Raw genomic sequence first — 18,498 nt, 5'->3', positions numbered from 1 at the left:
AATAGCTCAACAATATATCAGTAAGGTTTAATGGATTAAACATAGAATTTATTCTGAACCAGTCTTGTAATTTACCTAGTGAAGGAAACTTCTTATTTAGAAGCACCCTATAACAAGGGAGATTTGAATGTGTGATTTTATCTCCTTACCAAGAAATCACTAGGGATTTAGACTTAAGGATTTGCCAAAGGCACTGGGAAAGGCAAAGTCAAGTCTCTGCCCATTCTCCTATTGTCTTTGGAATATATATTTGATAAAATAGTATTACACACAAATTTATTATTATCATTTTTATTAATTTTATGATTATAATTTTTGACAGTACATATGCATGGGTAATTTTTTACAACATTATCCCTTGTACTCACTTCTGTTCCGAATTTTCCCCTTCTTCCCTCTACCCCCTCCCCTAGATGGCAGGCAGTCCCATACATGTTAAATTAAACACAGCTTTTTAACATTACAGACAATATTGGTAATAAAGTTGGAAGATTATAGATCAAAACACAGATTGAGAAGCTCAGCATTAATTCTAAAATTTGCATTTTAAAATTTAATGGACTTAAGAATTTTGGATCATTGCCTGTATTGACAGATTAACATGGGTTGTGGAAAATTATAACTGGCTTGCCACTTTGCATAAATTCTGAATTTTCTTTCTCACCGTTTTTCCCTTTTATACTGTGCTAATTTGTTCCCTGGTAATTTTGTAATTGAATACTTTAGCCTATCTACAAACAGGTCTACTATCTGGAACTCAAACATACATTATACATTGGTAAGCAGAAGGTCTATAAACATGAATAAACTGACTAAACTAAACATAGGCCAATAGAAGATAAAGATCTATAAGACAAAAGAATTAAATGAATAAGGAGAAGACAATTACATGCATACTTATGTGTGTGGATGTATAAAACCAGTGAAATCATTCCTGGTAATAATAGGCTCTTAATAAATATTTGTTGATTGGTTGATTAATTGTACATAACAAATAGGGAGAAAATTGGCAAATTACTGAAATTTATTCTGAAATATTTATATCTATAATATTGGTTGTTTAATTATTTTGAGATTTTTTTCTTGCATTTTTTACACTGTCAAAGTTCATTGATAATTCATTGTTTGAATTTTGAGTGTTAATATATGTGAGTTCTCTTTTTCCTTCTACAATTTAGTAGGAAACCTTTTTTTAAAAATTTAATTTATTTTTGTTATATATTAAGTTCTGAACTGTTTCCCTGCCTCCCTTCCCACCCCATATTAGAGGAGAAAAAGTAGTTGTTTTTATATTTGCTTTATTGTAAGATGTGTTTTAAGATATTATTGAAGATATGAATGGCAAAAAAGGAACAATCCAAGTACAATGAGTAGATTTCCTTTGTAGAATTTATGACAAAACAAGAGTGGATGACAAGGATAACACAGAATGATATAGACAACAAAACAATCATAAACTATACTGGTGAATAAAAACACACACTGTAAAATAAAAAAATAATGTAAAATATATATCAAAGTGTGGCTTTCAATTTGTAAATTATTAAATATGACTATATTATAAAATGTGGCTTTCAATTTTTGTTATTGTTTATGGACATGATGAAGATAAATAAAAATTTACACTTTTATTTAGTACTTGAGGCCATAAAATATTTCTTTTAAAAACAAAAAATTTTCTTTCAATAACCCTTTGAAAAAATAGTATAATATTATCCACATGATATAGTTGAAGAAACTGAGGTTTGTAGGCTTTCTTGTAATCACAAAGTAATGAGCCACAGTAGAAACTTAAACCTAGATCATCTGAGTCTAAACACCAGCACCCTTTCAAATGGAATATACTGCTTCTATTATATCTCTGTTGTCCTTTCTTCCCAACAGTTGGGGTAGCTTTATGAGAGATGGCCTTATATCTTCTCAAACATTGTAGGGTCAGCAGCTCTGAAGAATATTTTTCTATCAAATAATTTTATAATCAGGAATATGAACCATTTTATCAACCAGTGCATCCTACTTTTCCCAAATTCTGTATCAGTCAATTAAAAAAAAATGTTGGTAACAATTAATATAAACATAATTGTAAGCTTATCCAAACTATATGTGTCTTTTGTCAGGACTTTGGATAAACTGACAAAATGTCTATTGAACTGAAAAATGTGTTGTTTTCCTCTTCTTATGGATAGAATTCTTAAGATCCAATAGTCTCCTTTGATACATACATACATACATACATATACAAACATACATAAATAAAAGGATCATAATCTGTACTGGTGAGTAGAAATACATATCATAAAATTTTAAAAGCCATGTAAACATATCAATACATATACATATCTACACACACACACACACACACACACACACACATATATATATGCCAATTGTTCTATGGTTAGCAAAACTTGACCCATTTTTGATATTTTTAAGTCTGCTCATCTTTTAACATATTTTGACAATAGAAAATAATATCAATTTTACACAAAAATTCAAATCCTGAACTTAGATTTTCTATCCATCAGGATTATGAGAAAATGGAAATTTTATCTCTAAATCAATACTGATGGTATTATTTCTTTTGAAAATGGTACTAGTATTCTGAACCTACTAACCATAGATTCTTAGATATTTTATGTCAAGAACTCCTTTTCAGAGACATTTTAAAGGCATAAAAAGTTACATAGAATTTTAAAGAAAGCCAATTATATTGAAATGTAATTATCAAAAAAATGTTCATGAAGCTTAGGTTAAAAATCCCTAAACTAGTCAGTGATACCTAAAACCTTAAGTTCATAGGAATAATATGTTCTTGCTGACTTTTTTGCTCTCTCAAAATTGAGGTCCAACCTCCTATGTAGGACTTCCTTTAAATCAATCTTTTCAGTGCAACTAAATCTGTAACTCAAATCCCAAATTGATGTGGAGAAGTCTATAGATTTCTGCATAGAATGAGGTTAATCTACAAAATGATCAATTATGTTATAAACAACTGTTTTTTTTTTATTTTCCTTTCTTTTCTATTCATATGTTTGTCTATTGTTGAAGTTTTATCATCTCAAAGAAAAGTACAAAAGAGGTACCCAAAAGAAGGAAATTTTAAGTTTTTTTTTTTTAATTGAACTTTTTTTTTTCTAATTTGCTGAAGCAATTGGGGTTAAGTGACTTACCCAGGGTCACATAGCCAGGAAGGAGTAAATGTCTGATGATGCCAAATTTGAACACAGGTCCTCCTGATTTCAGGGCTGGTGCTCTATCTACTGCACTACCCAGCTGCCCCCAAAATTGAACTTTCTTAGAAGGCCTTAATTTAAATTTAAAAAGGAAATGTGGAAGCATGATTTTCTACTAATTCTCAAAAATGTTTATAATTTTTGGGCATGACCTTTTATTACATATTATTGATAATGGCAATATTCCTATTGCCAAATAGTTTTTCTGTCCTGTCCATGTTTTAAATCTAACTTCCTATGTCATATACTTAGGAGCCTTCCTTTATTCCATAGTTAGTGTTGACTTTCCCTCTAGGACCTCACATAGTACTTTGTTTAATGCCTCTCTACTATACTTAGCCTGTAGTATTCATTGCTATTTTTAACATGAATCTGTAATTATAAGTTCAATGATGCCAAGGACCATATTTTGTCTAAATGTTGTGCATCTTCCTGTATCTAATAACATATCCTACATAGTGTATGCTCAATAAATGTTAGTTCAATGAATAAATTAGTGAATGAATCTACAGAGATGCTAAAAATAAATCAAAATAGAATCAGTAACTGAACATATGCTAAACAGATACATATATTAAATGAGAAAATGACTATCTGAAAAGATGGGTATGGATTTATAGTAAGTTGAAGATCAAAAAAGGAATTTTAAATAATGTAAATTTGAGGTCAGATTTCTCATTTGGCAATAGGAACAACTAAGAGTTTATGATCTAAGTGAGGTATTCATTGGAGAATATAAGGGAGCTTTATTTTAAAAGCAATATTTTCTGCAAAGCCAATGCTGAGCTGATGTCAATGTATCTGAAATTACAATTGTTGTTCTTCTCTGCTTGCTCTCTCCTTTGAAGGATAAGGTTTTGTCCTCCATCAATCTGTAACATTTCTGCCACTAACATAGCTAAGAGATAAGGGTTTTCTTCTCCCGTTTCTTCCAATAGTTCATCTTGATTTGTATCAAGCCACATGACTGTCTTGTACTTTAGCTTTATAAATCACTTTAGAGGAGTTATCTTAACTCTGCAAACTCATAGGTTATCAGATTCCTATGACGCAGCTGATTTTCTCAGTTCAAAGGCAGCTTTTAAGCTTTGTTTTGGGACCTATCTCAAATGCAAGTCCTACATCTTATTAAGCAACATATTTTGCTCTAAATAGGTTCGTTTGCGTTCATTAGCCCATTACTCTCCCCAAAAAAAAAAATAATAATAATTCTCAACTAAGCTCTTCCACTGAAGTCTTACTTAAGAGTGGAAGTGGCATAGGGTTTTGAATATTATCCAAACCAAGTATAAGCTCTAGTAGATTCTTAACACATTAGCTAAGTTTAGATTGCTCATAACAAAAAGGACGAACACCCAATGAGGATATTTTCAACTTAAGTTTTTGAAGGGAATTGCCTTGAGGCATCCAGAAAGAGCATAATAAAGTACCTAGAAAGCCAAACTCCAAATAAGGAAGAACTAGCTTTCATCTAGTAAATAAAAAGTCAAATAATAGTAATATCTCTTACAATAACAGTACTAACAATACTGGATAGTATCTTGAGCTAGTCATGTGACTTCTCTTAGCATCCTTACCCCCCTACTCAATCCCACTGCAAACTCTCAAAGGTAAATTGAAGAGGGAGCTGGTGTTTACCTGCATTGGTAAATGGTGTTCTTCAGTGGAAGTTCCCTATACCAATAAAATCACTGTCTGACATTCTGTTTCTTTTCCCTCATGAAATAACTATGACAAAGGAAAATATTACACTGATCTCAATGGGACCAAAATGAAGTTTCCACTGAGTGGATGGGGAAATTGCTGACTAGGTTATAGTACATGAATGTAATGGAAGGTTATTGTTCTGTAAGAAATGACCAGCAAGATGATTTCAGAAAGTCCTGGAGAGACTTATATGAACTGATGCTAAATGAAGTGAGTAGAATGAGGAGATCATTGTACACAGCAACAGCAAGATTACATGATGATCAACTGTGATGGACTTGGTTCTTTCCACCCATGCAGAACAAATCAAGCCTTGAGCAGCTATGAGCTCTCTGTAAAATGAGGATAATAATATCTACCCACTAGGATTGTCATGAGGGTAAATTAAGATAATATTCATATTCATTTGCAAAACTTAAATGTAATAAACTACCGCATCTACTGTTATGACTATTATGATTACTACACATAGTATTATCACTGCTACTACTATTGTTATTATAGCTTACTATTATTATCATAGCATCAAGCAGTAAAGCAGAGAGAATGCCAGTTTTCAATAAGGAATATTCATCTTCATGAATTCAAATACAACATCAGATACTTAAACTAGCTTGTGAACCTGAGCAAGTTAATTACTCAGTTCCTCATCTGTAAAATGAGCTGGAGAAGAAAATAGAAAACCACTCTAGTGTCTTTGCTAAGAACACCCCAAATGGGGTCACAAAGAGTCAGATATGACTGGAAAATGACTGAACAAATAAAACTACAGTTACCAACAACTTAGGAATTTGACTAAGAGGTTAAGTAACTATTTCATGATCATATAACTAGTACATATTAGAGGAAAGACTTCAAAGTAGATATTTCTTTAAGACATCTATTTTTCAAGGTTGGTCTTCTTTGTACTATGTTCTGCTAATTTTTGCATATACCTATATTGATTTGATTTGGAAGAAAGTTTGCAGGAAAGAGATACCTAACTTAAGTTATATAAGAGAAATGAGAATAATGGACGAGGGGAAATAAGTCCTTATTTTCATTTTTTAATTGATTTTCAGAACAGTATATACACCCCACACACACCCCCACATATATGTGTATATATATATATATATATATATATATATATATATATATATATATATATATATATATATATATATATACCCAGAGTCCTATTTTTTTTAAGATTGTTAGTGCTGGAAATAGTCACATTTTCCAAATAAGTGAAGATTACCTTGTTAAATATGTTTGTTTGTTTGTTTTTGCTGAGGCAATTGGGGTTAAGTGACTTGCCTGACTTCCTTGGGGTCATACAGTTAGGAAGTGTTAAGTGTCTGAGGCCAAATTGATCTCAGGTCCTCCTGACTACAGGGCTGGTGCTCTATCCACTGCTCCACTTAGTGGCCCTAATATGATCTTTTTTAAAGACACAATCAAATAGAATAACATATTAAAACTGCTTTTTAAACTTTAAAGCATGATATTATTTATGATTGTTATTAATAATTTAACACTTTTCTATACCAAACAATATTTTAAATGTTGTACATGCTTATTAGTTATTATTGTAGATATCATTAATGTAACATTAATACAAAGACAAGCTAAGAAATAGTTGAGGTTAGTGATTTGTCCCTACATTAGTTTCAATATGTTATGTTTTGAGTTCCTTTATATTTTGAAAAATAGTTTCTTTATTATATCCAATTAAAGGAAGACAATTATCATCCTTTTTTTTTCTGCTTCTCTGTATTGCAGATCTTAAATCCTCCACTCTCTCATTTCTAATTTGTTGTTAGCTGAGGAGTCAGATGATGTATTATTCTGGGATCCTGTGTAAGATAAGAGTAAATAAGATCTGAGTGAAGACTTTACAATGTCTATTTGTCTGCTGAGGTTTTCTTTAGTGGCCTTCCTTTTAATGGATAAGATTAGAACTAGACAGGCCACTTTCATTTTACAGATGAAGAAATTGAGTCCCAGATAAACTGTCAGCTTCAAAGTAAGCAGTAGTAAATCCAGGTCCTCCAACTTTGCATCCAGCAAAGTGTCTAATTAATCTAGCTTCTACTTGGTTGGGGCCTAAAAAATATAAATTGCTGGACAGGTGATGTGTTGCTTTTTGTGAAAAGATCCATATATATATATATATATATATATATATATATATATATATATATATATATATATATATATATATATATATATATATATATATATATATATATATATATAATATATATAATTTCTACTTTTGCTCCAGCCCCTCAAAGAAGGTCTTGGGGCACAGAAAAGGTGTTTCTTATTGTTTTACTTCAACTTCCAGTATATCCACTCCACATACTAGTAGTTTAGCTTTTTAAGTATCTTAAAAGCAAAAACTAGCTTTAGTGTTTTTATGACTAATGACATTGTCTTAGAATTTAGCAAGAATGGCAGGAAAGCCCTGCTTGCAATAGATTCTCACAAAGGGGGTGGATTTCTGTGGAAACATAACAGAAGGAATTGACAGGATCATTTCTGATAGCTACTTTCACTGTGGGTGGAACCAAAACCATGTAGACAAGGTGATATACTTGATGTCTCTTGAAGCAAAACAGACACTCTTTAAATTGACATCCATTAACTCCCTCCAAGTTCTATACACAGAATTATAGTTCTTTAAAGGAAGCAAGTTTTAAAAGACAGACATTTCTAAACGGAATACTCTTTCATGAGCAACAGCAAAATTGATATACTGGAAAATATGAAGAAATTACTATTTATATCTTGGTTACATTAATAATACTCAAATTATTTATTCTATAATAATGATAATAATTCTCTTTTCTGAGGGATAAAACTTGGTAACTTTAAAAACAAAACTATTACTGACTACCTGCTTGCTCACTGCTCTGTAGTTTCTCATTCCAGGGTGTTTATATTCTATAAATCAAATACTGTACAAAGCTATTTTAAGATGATAGATTCAGGTTGGAAACTGGTAGGAAACTTGAGGTTGAATAGATGCCTCAGTGGGTGCAGAGAGAGCTAATAAAATTTTTGAAAGGGAAGCAGGGGGATTCAGGGAAGAAGAAAATTGGGAAGAAAACCATTTAGAGGGGAAAGCCTGAGGTGAGAGGCCACAGAAGCTAAAAGAAGAGAGTCCCTGGGACCTGGGCAGGGAGAGTGCTACCAAGTTGAGCCAAAGTTCTGGGGATTATCCCTCTCATCCCACTCTGGGAAAACCAGTTCTGGACCCATATAATATTTAAGCTGAAATGCCTTACATAGATTGTCATACTCAAATTTGTGGTTTTCTAGACATTGAAGAAAATGAGAACACTAAGAATTTTTTGTGGAGGTTCTTCATCTTGGATACCAGAGAGGATATTCTATTCCGATATTTGGATAATTCACCTTCCTTCTAGATCCCCACCTATTAGAACTATCAAATTCAACTACATTTCAAAAATCAGCAATACACTTAAGTCAGGCCAAAGGCAGAATTCTATTTTGGTAATAATGAATGCAGGAATGAGGAAATACTTTCTACAAGTCAATGATTAGCAAGACCTATTAGAATTGGAAAATTTTTTGAACAAAGCTATAAAAAGTAAAAGAAATAAGTCCCCCACTTTTGATTCTAAACAACCAAAGGCCATGAAGATGTCCATTAGAAATTGTGTTGAAATATATTAATGAAAATAAGTTGAAGCAAAGTATCATCTAGCAGCAGGATACTGATTTTCAAAAGAATTCTAAAAGGTTCACCCTCTTTGCATTACTACAAATTGTTTTTTGGACTCAAGAATCCTTGTATTAAGAATTCTCAGAAGCACCCCTAGTCAAAGAAATCAGAACCACATTTTCATTCTGTAGCTTAAGTGGCCACTTTTAAACTCCAGGTAGTAAAAATCCACTGTCTCACAGGACAAAAATTGTGGGTGGTGTGCTTGTTATAACAGCAACTCAGAAAGAGGAAATAAATGGATCTGGTGACAGTATTGATAGGAATAATCTGAAATGGTCACAAAACCATCTTCATTACTTTATGCCATCTTCAGATAATGCAGTTCTCAAAATGGTTATTGTATTAAACAAGGAGCAGGGATGAAAAACTGTGAGAGAAGATGCTTTCAATTAAATGGGAATACAATAGACTACTTCAAATATGAACTGTAAAAGGAACTTCTCTGGATTCTCCAACACTTGGAGGTTCATGAAATTCAAGACTATAAAGAGTGACATAATGATGGGGGATAATCTGGTTTGCAATTGTAACAATGTCTAGAACTGTCTTTGTTTCAAAGGAGAATTGGATTAAAGCAATTTCTGGTGCCACAGTAGCACAACAGGACCCTGGAAGGTTAGCATCTTCTGAGCATTCCAAATGTTCTTCAAAATAGTTTAGCCCATGCAGCAGCAGCCATCTCACATTCCACAGACTCTCACAGCATTCTGGGTTCAAGGTTTACCATGGAGAAGAAAAGATTTTAAGAATCTCTTCTGAAGGCCAAGCCAGGGAACATCAAGGTCCAGATTGTCACTGGAAGAGAACTGTCTTCCAAATGTATTTTAGTACCAAGGAAATAAATTCAGTTCAATAAATAACTACTAAGAATTTTTTTTCCCCTGAGGCTGGGGTTAAGTGACTTGCCCAGGGTCACACAGCTAGGAAGTGTTAAGTATCTGAGACCAGATTTGAACTGGGGTCCTCCTGAATTCAAGGCTGGTGCTCTATCCGCTGCATCGCCTAGCTGCCCACAACTAAGAAATTTTTTTAAATGTTTTATGTGCTATAGTGACTGATTAAAAGTTTGTGTAAATTGTTCTTAGAAAATTTGACAATTTCATCCATACCAAATTAAAAGCATAAATTTTTCAAGGGAATAGAAAGGTTATATTGGTATTCTAAAAAGAAGTTGATGTGAATGCCTTTTAAATATTTTAACATTCAAACTTTTTGATTGATCAGCATTATCTTTTGAAAAGTTACCAGATTAAGATTTCATTTGCATCTTAAGTCTGTGCTGCTACAAAATTTTCTTTACAATATTGATAATTCTGAAAATTAATCCTTTTGTTTCCATTTTTTAAATGTATTGATTCTTAAAGTAAGTGGAAATATTTTCATATCAGGTATTATTGAACCATCAATCTAACCAGAGTTTTGGTTAAATTGAGTTAAGGAGAAAAATGGGAACTAAACTACTATATTCTAAACATTTCAATCAAATACATTTTATACTGATTTATATAATGCCTTTCTTTGTTCAGTGTTTTGAAAATTATTTGGTGTGATTTTTTTTGAGAGATTTGCTTTTTCGTATCATTATTTTATTAATACTTTTTGTTTTTAATATTTAGATTAGTGAAAGACCTCAAGTCTGTTTTATATGTAAAGACATAATTGATGGACTCCTCTTAATTATTCATTTTATGTTCTGTAAGTTTTCTCACTGATAATCTATATTACAATGTCTGCATTTTTTTTTTCATTTTATTTCTAAACATTTTGAGATCATCATGTTCATGATCCTACCTTACTGGTTTAAAACCTTAGGATGTGATTGTTTTCGAGTACCATAATTTGCATTAAGCTATTTAAGATAATGTGTCAAACTAGGTATATCAAAATACTAATATTACAACTTTTATCTATGTAATATATACATTTCTAAAACTGAATTATATTATGCAATATCATAAATGCGATTGATAATTCTAAAGAATATTTGTTTCAGATATTTCATAGTAAATTTAAATAAAGTATGTACTGTTTTGTGATTCAGTTTTGAAAACATTTATTTTAACCAATCTTGAATTTTATGTGCTGCTTTTTTTTGTGATTAAAATTTGCCATTTTGAAGTAGCATGCATATGCCTCTCCAAATCATCCTGCTTGTCGTTTCTTACAGAACAATAATATTCCATACCATTCATATACCATAATGTTTTTAGCCATTGTCTAATTGATGGCATCCACCCCATTTCCAGTTTCTTGCCACTACAAACATTTTTGCAGATAGGTCCCTTTCCCTCCTTTAGGATCTCTTTGGGATATAAGCAATAACACTGCTGGATCAAAGGCTATGCACAGTTTGATAACTTTTTGAGCACAGTTCTAAATTGCTCTCCAGAATGGTTGGATCCATTCACATATCCACCAACAATATGTCCCAGTTTCCCCACATGCCCTCCAACATTGGTCATTATCATGTCCTGTCATCTTAGCCAATCTGACAGGTGTATAGTGGTATCTCAGAGTTGTTTTAATGTTCATTTCTCCGATCAATAGTGATTTTGAGCACATTTTCATGCGGCTATACTTTCAATACTTCATCTGAAAATTGTCTGTTCATATCAAAAGTCTTTGTCTCTCTTCTACCTAAACGTAGGAGGAACTTAATGAATGTTTGTTGATGGACTGATGATAGAATTATACAATTTTAGAGTTGTAAAGCAGTCAAGTCATATGCTTGACTCAATGTGGTATATTGGGATAACCCAAGGATTTGGATTTAAATCCCATCTTTCCCCTTTAGTATGTGGGAGTAATGTGTATGTTAAGCCTTTCTGGGTCTAAATTCACTCCTCTGTGAAATAAAGGACTTCAACCAAAGTACATTTCAACTCTAAATCTATGATCCTATAAACTTAGTCAACATCATTGTTTTCAATTAGAAAAATTTCTTAACTGTGTTCAAGATCAACTTAGTATGTAGAAGTAGGCACACAAATGGTGGATTTGCCTTCATGATTTCTAATCTTGGGGCAAGCCATAGCAACCAATGGATCTTATAAGCAGTTATTTGTGATTATTTCTAGTTGGTAGCTAAAACCACTTATGTGCCTAAAGGGAAAAGAAGTTTTTTTGTTTTGTTTTGTTTGTTCTAACTGTTAATACTTGATGAACTATATGAGTAGTCCCCAGAGGGCTTATTAGTTCAATTATGAACTAGAGCATTTCCTGAAGTAGTTTTATATTTTATGGGGTCCTGCTAACTTAATTGAGCAGGATGTACTGACATGGACTTTGCTTGCATTGGATATAATACTTCAGTGCTCCAATCAATCATCAATAATCCTATAGCATTGCCCCACTGCACTTAGCAGAGATCAGTTTGGGACAAGTTAAATCTTATGATGTTTGCTTGACTTATATAGTCATTACTTGGCCATTATAAATTCATTAGATGTTGGTTAATGCCAGTTACCCTAGGCAATATCAGGCAATTCACAAGGGATATTAAATCTTAAAGATATTTTGAGGTAATAAATTCTTAATTCAGAGATGAATTGAAAATTTCAGTGAATAGGCAGTCAGTTGGTACCAAAATGAGAGTAACACAAGTTCACAGATTTAGAGGTTCAGCAGTACTTTAGAGGACATCTACTCCACAATTACTGATTTTGTAGGCTAGGAAGCTGAAGTTCTGAGACAAATGGCTTGCCCCAAGTGACACAGCTTGCAATAGATTTGGGATTTGAACACAGGCTTTTGACAACAAAACCACTGCTTCCTCCACCCCCAGGGCCTCATTGAAAACATCACTAACTCCCTTAAACTTTATTTTATTTTTATTTTTGGAGAAGTTTCTGCCATTGTCATGTAAATATATGAAAAGCTTCCAAGATTTGCATGGTTCATATTTCACTTTTTATTTCAAAATTATTAATCAATCAAATAAATATTTATTAAGTACCTACTTTATGCTGGATACTATGCCAAGTGCTAGGGATACAAAAGGCAATCCCTATCATCAAGGAGCTTATCTTCTAGTGGGAGAGAAAACATGCAAGCAAATATATGCAAAGAGATCTATATGCAAAATAAATAAGAAATTAGAAGAGCACAAGTCTTGGAATTAAGAACAGTTGGACAAGGCTTCCAGTAAAAGATGAAATTTTATTTGAGACTTAAAGAAAGCTAGAGTACTCAACATGTAGAGCAAAAGAGGGAGAGCATTCCAAGCTTGGGAAACAAGAAAAATTCCCAGAAGCAAGAAATGAAGTGTTTCCTTCTAGGAAGAGCCAGAAGATTGCATTTAGGGGAATAATGTATAAGAAGACTACAAAAGTAGGATGACATTAGATGATGAAAGTCTTTTAATACCAAAGAGAATATTTTGTATTTGATTCTAGATGTTATAAAGATTAGCCTGGAAAGAATAAGGAATGTGGAAAAGAAGGAATATTAGACCATTTGGAGCCTGGGTTATTATTAGTGACTCTGTTACTAATTGGCTTTGTGTTCATTCTTGGGTAAGTCACTTACTGTCTCAAGGTTTTCATTTCCTCATTTAAAAAATAACAGAGTCAGTGTGGATAATTTCTAATGTTACTGCCAGTTCTAAAAATGTGTATCTTCCATATTAATTCTAATATCATGTAGTTATATAGGCATGATGATAATGTCTTGAATTAATACAAGTGTCAGGGGTTTTAAACTTGCCAGATTTTAACAAAAAGAAAATGTTCCGGAAGTAAAAATTTCTAAAAGATTATTCCCTGAAATGGAAATCTGATTAAGGAAAGGAGTTACTAAAATATTTGCAAGAGCCACTAAACTTTTTGAGTGGGAAATAAATGCATTCTCAGGAGCAGGCAACATTCTATTGGGATTCCATCTCAGATGCATAACTCACTGAAGTAAGGTTTTTTGATCTGACCCAGCTCTGCTGCTGAACCATGTGTCAAGACACTTATGTATCCCTCCTCATTAAAAACTAAAATGGAAAGGAGGATGAGAATGTGAAGGAAAACTGTAAAAATCACTTTTTTTCTCAGATGTCTCAACTTCTTTTCCCATCTGTGCAACAAAAATGTTTGCACATGATTTAATTTGGAAGAAGTTGTGGCCTTTTCTCAGCCTTTAGTTAATTAAGAAATCTGTCTGTCTTCACTTAAGCATATTCCCTGTATATCTCTGTTTGTGGGTGTTCATGCTCTCAAAGGATAGAGGTAGTGGGGATAGGGAGAGATGAGAAAAGATACAGAATAACAAATTAAGGTCTTTTAATTATTGATAATTTCATATTTTAAAAAATCCAGGATTTTCCCCTTTCCAATCTCTGATTTTCTTTATCCCTGTTATCCACATTGGACATCAGAGTTGTCCTGTTGCTATTTTTCTCCTTTACTATCCAGCTGGGCCTTATTCGTCCTTATCAGTCCATTTGCTAATTCATCCTAGTAGCCTTTTGAGACATCCATTGTTCCTTGAATCCCCAAACTTTATCCACACCATGGAAATTCACCTGGACTCATCCTGCTGCTCATCAGTCCCTTTGTTCCTTCCTTATGGACAATATTTGACACTTCTGTTTCATCAAATATCATTCTTTATTTTCAAAATTTCCCTACTCTTCGGCCTCAGTAGTAACTCTCACTTCCTCTTCTTGTGAGAAAATAGATCTGAGTCCCTCCGTTTTCCTTCTACATAGCCTTCTCTATATCTCCCTATACTCTTAAATTGCTTAGAAGAAACAATGCTCTTGATTTTTTTCATATCTTCTTCTAACCTCTTCTACATGTCCTTGTACCATTAATTATCATTTCTTTTTTATCGCAACATCATTTTTCATCATTTCTGTCCTCTCCACTACTTGGTTCCTTTCCACTTCCCCTAAATTTCTTTAGGTATCCTTTATTATTATTAATAAAAAAAAAAAAACAGAAGAAAACAAAATAGTCCCTTAACCCCAAATCCTTAACTCAAACTGCATCTATCTATGATGTGGTTAGTGTCCATAGATATTGCCTCTTAAAAATCAAATTGGCATTTTTTCTTTATGTTCCTAGATCTTCCTAAGTACTTAGAGCTAAAAAGATCCATTTAGTAGTCAGACTCATGAAGATAAGCATTTCCAGATTTCAAAGTCTTGCCTTTTATCAAGAGGCAAGTAATCTTTATGACTATATTCAAAATTATAACTCAGAGCTTTAGGCACTTGGCAGTCCTTTGGGTTCCATAGCCTTCTAGAATACAGGATCATTTTCTAGACTATAGATTGTTAGTAGATTTTGCTTTAGGTAAGATTTGGAAACATATTACCTTCATTTTATTGTCTAGTGGAGGCTTTAAATCCTTAATATAAAGCAATTTGATTTATCATAATTACCTGTTATGCATACAGCATTTTTTGAGTTACAAAATAAAAACCTTAATATAAAGTATTATGTATAGTTCATTTTGTTGTTATTTTCCTTACCTACTCTTAGTTTCAAGATTGGCTGCTTAAGTGTGGGAAATCCCATTTAAAAACATAAGTCAATAATGCATTAATAAGAAAAGTTTGCTATATAGGGATAATAAAATATTTGAACAAAAAAGCACATTGGTTATCTTTTATTCCCCTCTCTGAAATTTAGTCAATCTAATCCAATACATAACTTACTAATTGCAGAAAGAAAAACAAGAAATAAAATTCCTCTGTTTTCATCAGCTTCTACCTTCTTTTTGGTCCTTTGATTAAGATCATTCATCTAGAATTATGTAAATGAAGCTCTATATTCATCAAAATGTGTTCCACAATGTATGATTTCTGCCCATTTTTTTACAATCAGAGTTTATTCATTATTTCAATAATCTAAATAATAAAATCAGTCATCTCATGAAAGTTGATCCAGTGATGTTGAGCTCAGTTTTGTGACATACTTGAGAATTTAATACATACCAGATCTTTAGTCTACATGATTTTAATCTAGTAAAAAAGATATAAACTCATATTTTATGTAGATAAATACAAATTTAGTTTACTTATCAGACCTGAAGAACCAGAGGAAATTGTCTCAAGTCCATATGAAACATCTTTTTTAAAGAGAGTGACTTTGCCTTTTCACTCTGGAGGAAGAATAGAGAATAGGTTTTCTTTCTCTTATCTAGCTAGAAGGAATGTTATTGTAGCCTATGGACTTAGAAGGAAATATCTGGGAAACATTTTACAGTATAAAACTTGGCATTTATATGAATCAGAATCTAAGTGACCTAGCATTTCTCAAGTAAAAATACATTCAGTATTCTTCTGTCAAATTTAACCATAGAACTAAAGTAAGTGAATTATTTCAATCATTCCTACATCAAAATTTCTTTCTAAGCTCCTTTTTGCTTCTGGCTATCTTAAGCCTAGCTCTAGATAGTTGTTAAGATGAAAAGGGTGAATAAATATTTTAAAGCCAATTATTAATTAATTCCTTACAGAATACATTGAACCTGTTTTTCAGGTAAAAGGCCCAATTCATTGCCAAAGTGTCTACCAGCATGCATATATGCTTTTTATAGAATTAAGTTTTAGTTAAGACAAATATAAAAAATAACATCTGAATAACAATGCAAATGATCAGGAATGGTGTCATCTGTGAAGGGGAAGTCATTGACAACTGAGTGATATTCTGTTAATTTCAAGACTAATTGTAATCAATCTAATTACAACCTTTTTTTAGGCAGAATTAACATTTTTATTATATTAACTCAGCCTAGCCATGAACAATTAATATTTTTACAATTGTTTAGATGTGATTTTATTTTTTATTAAAGCTTTTTTATTTTCAAAACATATGCATGGATAATTTAAAAAATTATCATTGACCCTTGTGAAATCTTGTGTTCCAAATTTCCCCTCCTTCATCTCATCCTCTCCCCTAGATGGCAAGTAATACAATATATATTAAACGATAGTTACAAATTTTTTAAAAAACATATTTAGAGTTCTTAGGTTTCACAAAAATTAAGCTTATTGCTAATGTCATGGAATTCTCTGTTAAAAGCAAACAAATGAACAAATTAATAAAGTGCTGAGATATAACTCCAATTTCACAATTACCTTATTGGTTTTGTAAGAATACTCTCATTTGCCAGAGAAGAATGCATGAATTTTTAGCTAGGAGATTGTAAAGATTACAACATAAGCAAAGAAGAGAAATAAAGTAGTCCAGGTATGTTTTGCATAAGAAATGCAAATTAAATTGTATTTCTAGACATTTGGACTTGAACTTTGATTTCACCATTTAGTAAATGAATAATCTTATTTATTTCTCAGTTTGTAAAGTAGTACACATGTGGGACAGGAATTTAACCAGTGATTTCACTATTGTGTGCAATATAATCTTAACCAGTTGTCTAGAGAAATTAAATGACTTGATCAGGGTTACTCAGCCACAGTTTTAGCAGCTAAATTTAAACTGAGGTCTTCTTGGCTTAGAGTTCAGCTCCCTATCCACTATTTCATGCTGCCTAATTAAGAAAATGTCAATAAGTGACTATCTATATATATATGCATATATATGTATATATATATATATATATATATATATATATATATCTCCCAAAATTTGAAATATGTTTCAGATATATAAAATGTTATTATGCAAAACTTTCAAATGCTAATCTCATATATAATACTATAGACAAAGAGACCTCATATTTGTTGTTTTGTCTGGTACATGTACAGAGCCTGACCTCTGAGCTTTGAGCTTCTGTTTTACTTAATATTTATTCAGTACTTTACTGAAATAAATACTTCATAGACTAGATCTTATTTATTTTATATAAAGTGAAGAAATGAGTATTTAAAAATTCAGAAATTCCCATATAAAATGGAGATACAAAATTTAAAAAAATAGTTTAATGAGATTTAAAACAATTCTAAAATAAATAATTTTGATGTATAGATAATTTGGTAGTAAATAAAAATGCAGAAAGAGTTAACTTTATAACTTTAAATAACATGAGACATATCAAATGGAAACAAATTAAGGATTTATATTGTGGGCTCAAGTAAACTAGCATGTTTCTACAATATAAATATATACTCAAGAAATGGCTTAAGATATGTGTGAATATATGTATGATCAGAAAATGAGGTAGTCTCATTATGTGGCAACAATGAATATATGAAAAAAGCCAGTTCACAGGTAAATTCAAAAACTTGAAAAAAAATCATCCTAGAAGAAGGCCTTTAGTATACTGAACAGATCCTTTATGAGAATTCTTTGGAAGAATATGGATAAGAATAAAACACAATGAAAAATTGTGGATCTGCTTAGAATTGTATCTATGGAAAGAATGCATGCTATGATGAGGTCATAGATTCATTAAAGTATTAATGAAACTTGAAATATGTACAATGGCCTATTTTAACTCTGAAATTGTGCATAATACAACATATTACACATGGAATATAGATTGGTTATGGAGCTGATTTCTAATGTCCCTGGGTGTTCCTCTGAAAATGTTGTTGTTGTTGATGATGTTAAATTGTTTCAGTCATGTCTGACTTTATTTGGGATGTTTTTGGCAAAGATACTTGAGTGTTTTATTATTTCATTCTCCAGTTAATTTTACAGATGAGGAAACTGAGGCAAGCAGGTTTAAGCTTGTCCAGGGTTGCTTAGCTATTATCTGAAGCCAGATTTGAATTTAGGTATTCTTGATTCCAGAGTCAACACTATGCATTTTACCACCCAACATAAAGTTATTTGGCTTTGCTATGTAAAAATAAGTTTAAATGCTCTTTTAGGAATTGCAGCAGTTTTTCTTATTTGTAAAATCACTATTGGATTTAAAAAA

At 31.8% G+C, this 18,498-nt stretch overlaps 1 protein-coding gene and 1 pseudogene across 4 annotated transcripts in view; both read left to right on the top strand.

Moving 5' to 3' along the window:
* The window catches only part of CNTN5 (contactin 5), a 1,627,773-nt gene that overhangs the window by 309,788 nt on the left and 1,299,487 nt on the right, over positions 1-18,498 (top strand). The window lies entirely within an intron of this gene.
* On the top strand, positions 3,836-10,508 carry LOC141562318 (pleckstrin homology domain-containing family A member 1 pseudogene; annotated as a pseudogene).

Source organism: Sminthopsis crassicaudata, chromosome 3 (assembly GCF_048593235.1).
Source record: "Sminthopsis crassicaudata isolate SCR6 chromosome 3, ASM4859323v1, whole genome shotgun sequence".
Lineage (NCBI taxonomy): Eukaryota > Metazoa > Chordata > Mammalia > Dasyuromorphia > Dasyuridae > Sminthopsis > Sminthopsis crassicaudata.
This window is presented reverse-complemented; position numbering and strand designations above follow the sequence as displayed.